Consider the following 10702-nt stretch of genomic DNA (forward strand, 5'->3'; position numbering starts at 1 on the left):
TAAAGGTGCTAGGATGTTTGTTTTTCCATAAGTTAAGTAAAGGGGAGACATTCCGAAAGCTCCTACATCCCCAGTATTCTTTAAATATGTATTTTCACCGTTGATATTTTGTCAGGCATTTATTTAGTCAATTTGTCATTATATCTAGAAGTATTTTAAAAACTCTAGAACAAACCTTGATAGATTTGCGAAAGTTTAAAATTTCTTAATTTGACCATTGTTTTCATTTTCAGCCGCCATTTTGATTTGTTAAATATTGAAAGGTAGTGCAAAGCAGTCCGAGAGTTGTTTTTTTTCTATTAGGGTTAGCTCTAGAGGTAAGTCATAAGTCTTATTAAGGGGAGGTTTGGGTCTTTTCAAAAAAAATTTAATTACCAATATTGGGCGGTTTTAATCATTCTGTATCGTTATTATAGGTTAAAAAACAACATTTATGGTGAAAAAATTTAATTATCTGTGTTGATACCCATTTTGCGACCTAATTTGGGGGTGTGACATCAAAAAATATAACAATCTTGTGGCAAACGTTCCACTAAAACTAATGAAGGAATGACTTCCATATTATTCCCTATTGTCAACATTGTACCATAGTGTGTCACCATAGAGAGATTTTACGGCTTTAGCTTATGGAATTTTTATTAGAACATTACAAAGTTGAGAATCAAAATGTTATGACAAAATTGATGTTAAAATTTCAGAATTAGGATTATAATTCAAAATTCACATATCTTATCAAAAAAATCTCTCTATGGTGACACAATACATTATCTCTGTGTGTGGACATTTTCAGACAATTTCATTGAATAGATTCAGAGAAACGTTTGACACAGTATCCCATACCCTTTAAAATATGACATTTTGAGAAAATAGTAAAATAGCTTCCCGTTTTTCACACTTTTCTTACTATATGTACCATTTTCAACTGTGTTTTTCATGCCTTTATAGTCTGCTTTAAGAATTTGGACTTCAATTATAATATTTCTAGGGTAATAAAATATCAATTTCCACCAAAATCTCAAAATCAATTTTTCGAAGGATTTTCCTAATAATTAGACCCAAACCGCCCCTTAAAGGTGCTAGGAAGTTTGTTTTTCCATAAGTTAAGTAAAGGGGAGACATTCCGAAAGCTCCTACATCCCCAGTATTCTTTAAATTTGTATTTTCACCTTTGATCTTTTGTCAGGCGTTTATTTATTCAATTTGTCATGATTTTTTCTATTAGGGTTAGCTCGAGATCGGATGATTTTTTTCCCTATTAGGCTTAGTCACAAGTCTTATTAAAGTGCTAGGGTGTTTGTTTTTCCTATTAGGGTTAATTAAAGGTACTAGGTTTAATTTTTTCTTGGGTTTAGTTGAGGGAATATATTATTAAATATATTATTGGGCCACACAGAAAAATCAACCGAAGATATACCAAATTACACAGACAACGTTGTTTACCAATCTGCCCTCATTAAATGATGGTGAGTACAGTATCGAATGAAAATAGTTCTTTCCCCGCGAAATTGCGGGCTTTTTACTAGTATATATATATATATATATATATATATATATATATATATATATATATAATATATATATAGAGAGAGAGAGAGAGAGAGAGAGAGTGATTGTTTGTTTGTGGATAATTAAATGAGGTTATAAGTTATTATTCGACTTATAAAAAAGTCGGTTGTCTCTGTCAACGAACTGATTCATCCTTATGCCATAATTTCATCTTTAATCTCTGTCCAACTTAGGCTGCAAACTGAGGGCATTCAATTTCCTCTCCGGTCCGTCTTGCCCTACATTTGACCTTTCCTCTCAGTCGGTCTCTTGTTTTATCATAGCAAGGTGAGTGCAACTCGTTTTTAGCAGGCGAATCGAAAAGGAACCGAACGCGAACGTTTTCTCTCGGAATTAAAATGTTTTACAGTTTCCTACCAACAAAGTGTAAATGTTGTTATTCGAAGCTCGAAGAAATAGATAATAATGTGAAATTGAATGTAAGCTTCAATTTAATTACAAAACCATATCTAATGAACGTTTCGGGTTTCCCCTTTATCAACAAAACAGGATGAATGAAACGCCACAGATGAATCATCACAGATGAAACAAAGTGAAACAACACATTTTCATTTTTCTTTATGTTTTCTTTATTTTGTCTTAGAACACCTTTGGATGATCATTTCTCACTAAATAAATGTTTCAATAGGAATATAAACGTTTTAGGTTACACGTAGTTTTGTTTGCTGGTATGTTTCATGTGTTTGTTGTGAGTAATTTACAGAATTGTATGTATAGCGTCTATGACACACTGTTTTTCACGAAAAGGAGACGAGAATAATGCACTCAGTTTATACAGCCTTTGTCTCATATTTTCAGTTTATTAAAAATCAACAATCTTATGCAATTTCTTCACACGAAAAACATTAAGTTTGATCATTTCTTGTCTACCAAGTGGAATTGTCAATCGAAGCCATTAGAATAATATGAAACGGACGATATCTATTGCTTGCTATCGTTTGAATGGGACGCTAGTCTATCGCAAAGACTCTCTGTAAGATCTATCAGACCCGGGCACCCAATTACTGCCTGGTGAAAATAGGTGGAAAAGGGAAGAGGGGGGGGGGGGGGGAGGGGGGGAGTGGTATCGGGAAAAAATATTCTACTTCACCCGGGATCGATCTTAGTCCCTTTGTGTGTGTCTAGCGTTGCTCTACCAATCATTAATATGTCACGTTCCCGTTGGATGAACCGCGATTTTATATTATATGTTATTGTTTTTTGTTTAATTGCAAAAAAAATTCACAAGTTCCCTCCACAATGTTTCTATCAATGCACATTACGCTACCCGTTATTTCAATATTACATTAAGGTGAACTGAACTTGATGCTGGAAATGAAATTTATAGTAAAGAAATATGAAACAAAGGTACCATTTTCATTGATGATTGAGGAATGCTAAAATTTTGAATTTCCGATTATTTTGACTAACGTTATTTTTCGAAAACAGATTAACATCATGAACAAAATTGCGTGACACACACACACACACACACACACACACACACACACATATTACACACGCACCACACAGAGATAAAGAGAGAGGGAGAGAGAGAGAGAGAGAGAGAGAGAGAGAGAGAGAGAGAGAGAGAGAGAGAGAGAGGGTGGTGGTGATCTTAACCACAAAATAAGAGAAACGGTTAAAGCTGCGAAGTCGGTTGTGATATCGAAAGTGGAAGGTTTTAAGTCAGATAAGTCGAGTCATCAGTTTTAGACCCGGGATTGAATTATATCATATTATAGAAGGAATCAAATTGACGTCCCTTAGCTCTTTGTTATTGTTTTTAGACAGCCATTTTAATGAGTACGTCTTACCGACTTGTATTCATCAGAATATAAACGTTTAATGTTACACATAGTTTTGTGTGTCAGTACGTTGTATCCGGCTGGCGGATGCTGTGAGTTAAAAAAATAAACGCATAGCATCAATTGACTTTGTTGGTCACATGATATAGGCTTCAGATTACACAATGTTCATCATTGTTTTGACAGTCAGAAAGAACTATTGAGTAATTTACTAACTCGCAATGTATCGATAAACTGTCAGAAAAAAAATGTGGTAAAAATGGATCACTTATTTGGCTGGCAAATAAAGACCATTAGAAATGAGTGTGACGTTACCCGCAATATGCCAAGATCAGAACAAAAGCGGATTGTTGATTTCATATAGAAATACATTTTAAAACAGGTAGCTAACGATAAAAAGTTTATAGATTTGTGTTTGGTGCCAAAACAATCACCGGGAAAACACATGGCCAACACGGGTATATTATTGGTGAAATTGACAAAACACGCTTTTCTTCATTATCCTCAAAAAACACTCATTTCAAATAATAAAATTGTTCACCTTCTTGTCAATTTGCCAAATACTCTTAAACATGGGACATAACTCTGATGTCTCAAGTTTTAACATTTTTGACAATTTGGAATTCCTCTTAATTGATTAAGATTTCAATTGAAAAGTTTCTAAGGAAAATGTTTTTAAAAAAGTGATTTGTCGCTGTTTATCAGTATAGGTAAGGAGTCAATTCTTACAACAATTTGTAGCTAATGAAGCAAAGATAGAATCACTTACATCTCCAGAACACACTCCCCTACACATACACACATGGATGTTGTAAACATAATACATGTTTCAATAAACAATAGCAATAAACACACATGAACACACACACAAACACACACACACTCACACCCATATACAAAATACACAAAACAGACAAAAAAAACCCAACCAAACACACACTGCTAAGGTACTATCTCTCTCTCTCTTTCTCTCTCTCTTCTCTCTCTCTCTCTCTCTCTCTCTCTCTCTCTCTCTCTCTCTCTCTCTCTGAATATATGTATGTATGTATGTATGTATGTATGTATGTATGTATGTATGTATGTATGTCTGTCTGTCTGTCTGTCTGTCTGTCTGTCTGTCTGTCTGTCTGTCTGTCTGTCTGTATGTATGTATGTATGTATGTATGTATATATGTATGTATGTATGTATATATGTATGTATGTATGCATGTATGTATGTATATATGTATGTATGTATGTATGCATGGATGGATGTATGCATATTTGTATGTATGTAAGTATAAATGTACGTTTGTATTTGTGTGTTGTTGTGCGGCTCTCTGTCTTTGGCGCTCTCTCACTCTCTTCTACTCTATCTCCCTCATTTCCTCCCTACCTCCTTCCTCTATTTCTCTTCAAGATTGTATCGCTTCACAACAGTAGTTATTCCATATTATGACCCAATTGTCTGCCCTCTCTACCAGCCATTAATCTGTCTGTCCTTGATACTATGCGTTTAGGTAAAATACTCACAACATCTGCCAGCCGGATATAACGTGCCAACACACAAAACTGTGAGTAACCTTCAACGTTAAGAGTCTGATTGCTGTAATTCATTGAAAACTAATCACCAAAATGGCTGTCTAAGCTGAGTGATGTCAATTTTGTTTCCTCTATATTTCTAAACCGATGATCTATCAATAACATTGCCCGAATCAATCAACATAGTAGACTTCATAGAATCTTATGTTAGAAATGCTTGTCCAATCATCCTATCCAATATGGTTTCGATATTGTCAATGTTGTTACCTTCCAGGTATTCGATCAACACCTGAGTATGAGGATAACATGATGTAGACAAAGAGCCTTTTTTGGAGGCTTTAACTTTGTGTCATCTACAACGAGACCCAAACCCAGGGCCTTCAAGTTCAAAACCGATTGTCACAGAATTAGATGAAATGAGTGCACAAGAGCAGACTACTGCTATCTTGAGCATTCTTGAACATTAATACAGCGCAATATTTAAAAAAAACGGGCTCAAAGCGCTTTACAAGATGTCCTTAGCCAACAGCAACACCATACATGTAGGACGAGAAATGATGCCCGTTAAAGTCAGGCGATATTATTCCCGATAGAAACAACGCTGTTAACGGTCTGTTAACGATACTCATTTTACACCGGAGTACGGTGAGAGAATGTAGGTAAAGAGCCTTTTCCCAAAGAGTCGCATAGAGCAATACTTGAATCGAACTCAGGAGCTTCCGATCCAAAGGTGAGTGTCATACCACTAGACGATAATAAAGCCACACTTAACAGCATTAAATCAAGGAAATACACAACAATACGACGTTTCGGCTACTTACCCTGTCCTGTCACGTATCCATTGGCCTCGTTTCCATTCCCAGGTAATAATCTCCGTTAGAAATGTCATAAGTATCTTGTCAATACGATAGTCAATAATGGACACAGAACCACCGAGTCACGATATGACCTGGTATTGAATCATAATGCTACCAATGACACAGTGAGTGGATGATATCTACGTATAAATTAGATAAATACATTAATACATTTATTTTAAAAAGACCAAGAACAAAAATAAAAAAATAAGGATGATGATGATGATGATGATGATAATATTAATAATAATGATAATAATAATAATAATAATAATAATAATAATAATAATATAATAATAATAATAATAATAATAATAATAATAATAATAATACAATATCAATAATAATAATAATAATAATAATAATAATAATAATAATAATAATAATAATAATAATAATAATAATAATAATAATAATAATAATAATAATGATAATAATAATATCTATCTCTAAAACATGACGGCTAGTAGACTCCGTTTTTTTTTTTTTTTTTTTTTTTTTTACAGACTCACTTTTCAGAACATAATATGTAAGTGGTTTTCGGTAACAGTAAAATGTCAAAATGTATAAATAGGCATTGTTATAATAATAATAATAATAATAATAATAATAATAATAATAATAATAATAATAATAATAATAATAATAATAATAATAATAATAATAAATAATAATAATAATAATAATAATAATAATAATATTATTTATTATTATTATATTATTATAAAAATCATCATCATCATCTTTATTAACTAATAATGATACAATCACATATATACAGAACCACAAGAATGCTCAAAAGGCCTTTCTGCTGAAGAATAGTTATCACACCCAAAATCACTTGCTCTTGTTACGCGACAACACACAACTTTGTCATTGAAATCACGAATCAGTAAACGAGGATGCGACTTTCGAAAACTGATAAGTGCCTTAAACAACACATTTTTCTTATTTATTTAGTGAAGTAAATAGTTTAAGTTATACTTGTCTTCTTTGCCGGATAGAACAATATTCCGAGAGTCTTTTTCAAAGTTTATATTTTGCCTATTGTTAAATTAGACCTACCTACTAATACAAAAAAGTCGTAGAATTACGAATTTTTAACTCCACCTGCAGATTAAAATGAGCGTCTCAAAAACAATAAATCTTGTTGAAACGAAAGTATAATACTAGAAATCACATTGTAAAATGACTTAGAATCATGATTCAGTAGTACTGAATTGGTCTTTAATAATGTTTGGTTTAGCAAACCTACCTACTCTTATGATAAAATAGTAATCACCTGAGTTAATTTTATAGATTAAACATTCACAAGAAGTGAATAACATTTCAAAATCATTAAAATGATATAATCTAGCATCAACTTTCATTTTCCCAATGTTTTAATGACTTAAAGATGCTCATCCTGTTCAGAAATTGGAGCTAAAATGTCGTAATTCTACGATTTTTTTTTGTAGTAGTAGCAGGTCTGGGTTCTGCGACCTGCTTTATTTTCTCATAAAAACTACGATTATTTAAAATCCAATGTATGCTGCTATGTGGTCTAGTGGTATGACACTCGCTTTCGGATCGGAAGGTCCTAGATTCGAGCCTCGCTCGGCGCATAGTTGAGTCCTTGGAAAAGTTCTTTACTCACATTTTCTCACCGTATTCAGGTGTTAAATGAGTACCTGGCCGTTAACAGCGTTGTCTCTGTCCGAAACAGGCGTCATGTCTCGTTTTATTTGTTACGTGTTGCTGTTGACAGGGACCCTTTGTAAAGCGCTTTGAGCACATTAAGTGGATATTGCGCTATATAAAAGCTCATCTTTTTCAATTTCTATATGGGTGCGACTTAGAAGATGTAGAAAGTCACATTCAAATTCTATTTTTTTTAAAGTTCCATTATTGGCTTGAAAAGAAACTTTCCTATCAGATTCATATATCTTTGTCCAGTGTAGGATGTTATGGGTTGAAAGAGAAAGGGAAAGGAAGTTAGATAGAAAGAGAATGAAAGAGGAGAAGAAGGGGAGAAAGCTTGTGTGTATGTGTGAGTGATAGACACAGATGCATACACACGCATACGTAGAGAGAAAGAGAGGGACTGAGAGAGAGAGAGAGAGAGAGAGAGAGAGAGAGCGAGAAAGAGAGGGAGGGGAATAGAAAGAGGAAGAGAGAGGGAGAGAGAGAGGAAGAGAGAGGGAGATAGAGAAAAGAGAGAGAGAGAGAGAGAGAGAGAGAGAGAGAGAGAGAGAGAGAGAGGGGGGGGGGGGATAGAGGAAGAGAGTAGGGCGTATTCATTCTGAAGCTAAGTCGATCGATTTCTGGAATCAATAATTAAGTACAATAACAAACACAGCGCGTGCAGGTGGTAATAGCATCATTTTTATCACACCGAATATTATAAGTTATATGTTGTCATTGAATGTCATGAAATCCACGGACCCTGAGGTTTATCCCGGTTTCTAGAGCACAAAATGGTCAATAGCAATTAATTGCTTTTTACCCTATGGATAAGACGCTAGATGAATTAGACCCAAATTCCCCATCACTTCTTGGCGAGCAGGGTTGGGGGGGGGGGGGGGGGTCCACAATAATCTCGACTTCATCAGTGAACTGTCCCCGCTCCCATGGAGTGCTCTACCAACTGAGCTATGGAATCCTCGTATTTGTACATTATACACTACAAAAATGAATTTAAAACAAATCAATATGTCTTGTGGTTCTGTACGTGTGTCTTGTGAATAAAATTTAAGCGCATTAAAGCTTTGTTTCTCTTGTGGTGTGACACTGGTCTATGACCCGACTGTCACTGGTTCTGTAGACGGGGGGAAATGTGAGTCCTCGGAAAAGGATCTTTACTCAATTTCTCTCAAAATACTCATCTTGTAACCTTAGTGACTGACAGTAACAGCATTATTATGTCAAAAATATAGATTGTCATAAAGCCTTACATGTGTTGTGTTTCGGCTTACATGTTAAGTATTGCTGTAGGCCTGAGACATCTTACAAAGGGCTTTGTGCACATTTAGTGGGTATTGAGCTTATCCTATATGAAACGACACAAAGTTTTAATGAAAATGATGTGACTTGGAACTCGAAGAAATAAATAACAAAAGACAAAATGGAATGGTCGCTTCAGTTTAATTAACGGATACATACTCTGGACGTTTCGGGTTTTCCCTTTATCAACAAAACACGATGAATTTAACACTAAATACGAATGGGACGAATTATTGTTTATTTCTAAGTTTAACAGTCATAGATAACTGTAATTGAAATTTTCATCAAACCCGGTAACAGCAGTGCGACTCGAGGTTTAATAACCCTAGTCGCATTTGCGATTACTAATCTATAGCTGAAGACAATAAGTTTATTGTTAAGTTTAATGTCAAGAATGAAATGAACAGTGCGTTAAAATGGTTAAAAAACGAATATCCTTAATAATTCAACATTACAATGACAGCAAAAAGGGAATAATGATATTAAATGATAACACATTTTTAAAAAATCCCTTTATTCAATCCCATAGGGGAAATTTGTCTCTAGGGTCTATTCCAAGGAAAGACTGGATTAACCCAGGCGTCAGCCGCAGTGCAGCGCCGCAAATTGACCTAGTGCGAGGTGACTTGCTCAAGGCCACATATCACAGCGCCAGGTGATCGAACTCGGTACCTTTCAGGTACGAAGCAAATAACGTACCGCTACAGCCGCGCTGCTCCCTAAAACAACCAAACTCAGAGTAGGGCTTCGTAAATGACAGCCTATTAAAAAAAAAAACATGAGGATTTATATAGCATAATATCCACAAAACATACTCAAAGCGCATTCAAGGGCCCCCCAGGCAAATATAACACATAATGATGAAAATGAATCCATCCATAACAACAGTCGACACAAATGCAATGGGTTATATCTTTATACACAAACACATGTCTAATGTTAAACTATCACGATCACCGATTTCCAATCATTAAATTATGTGAATATAACAATGTTATTGTATCTTCCATAATATACGACACGAATAATAATAATAGTAATGATAAAGATTTTAATAATTGTGATGATGAGGATAATGATGATAATGTTAATTATGAAAAGAAAGATAATAATAATGTTAACTATGATAATAATAACAAAAATAATAATAATAATAATAATAATAATAATAATAATAATAATAATAATAATAATAATAATAATAATAATAATAATAATAATGATAATAATGAAATAATGTTGATGATGATGATAATAAAATAGTTATTATTGTTATTATTATCATCATCATCGACATCATAATGATGATAATGATGATAATGATGATGATGATGATGATGATGATGATGATGATGATGATGATGATGATGATGATGATGATGAAAACAATATCAATCACAATGAAATTGGCAGCATCTAGTCCTACATCTGTACGTGAGTACTAAATACCTCCACACAGCCACTCATTCCGAGAGAACCACACGTTATAGTCTATAGATAAGTGGTTACTGCTACTACATAACTGGCATCCCACACAATCGTCCTCCTCTCGCTGCCAGCCAAGACCCCCCTCCATCCCCCCCCCCTTTTCAGCTACAGCCAGCGTTGCTCACACCATCATCACAACCACCACAACAACAATACAAGACTACCGATCTGATGCTCACGCTAACGTAATGTCCGCCACGCGAGAGAGAGCGAGGTAGATGGATGGATGGAAGGTTGGAAGAATAGAACGGGTGGAAGAATGATGGAAGGAATGAGAGAATGAGGGAATGAGGGGATGGGGAAGGGGGGGGGGGGGTAGAAAGGAAAGAGGAAGCGATGGACGGAATAAGTCTATTTATATATTCCTGTTATTCACCCTATTGCCTCTAGTAAATTGATCACTCGAGCACGCGAGAGTAACGTAATTGACTATCGCATTCTTTTTGGCTGTCACACACACACTCTCTCTCTCTCTCTCTCTCTCTCTCTCTCTCTCTCTCT

The 10702-nt window shown here is 34.7% G+C and overlaps 1 protein-coding gene across 1 annotated transcript in view; it reads right to left on the reverse strand.

The window, feature by feature from the left end:
* The window catches only part of LOC144968377 (uncharacterized), a 102781-nt gene extending 92519 nt beyond the window's left edge, over nucleotides 1-10262 (reverse strand). Inside the window, exons 1-2 of the mRNA XM_078906662.1 lie at nucleotides 10163-10262; nucleotides 5696-5871 (exon numbers count right to left, since the gene is read on the reverse strand). The gene's annotated coding sequence lies outside the window, so the exon portion shown is untranslated. The remainder of the gene's footprint in view (nucleotides 1-5695; nucleotides 5872-10162) is intronic.
* Between the last annotated feature and the right edge of the window lie 440 nt (nucleotides 10263-10702).

The sequence above is a fragment of the Berghia stephanieae genome, chromosome 3 (assembly GCF_034508935.2).
Source record: "Berghia stephanieae isolate SIO BIC M18660-M18661 chromosome 3, UCSD_Bste_1.3, whole genome shotgun sequence".
In the NCBI taxonomy this organism is placed as follows: Eukaryota; Metazoa; Mollusca; class Gastropoda; order Nudibranchia; family Aeolidiidae; genus Berghia; species Berghia stephanieae.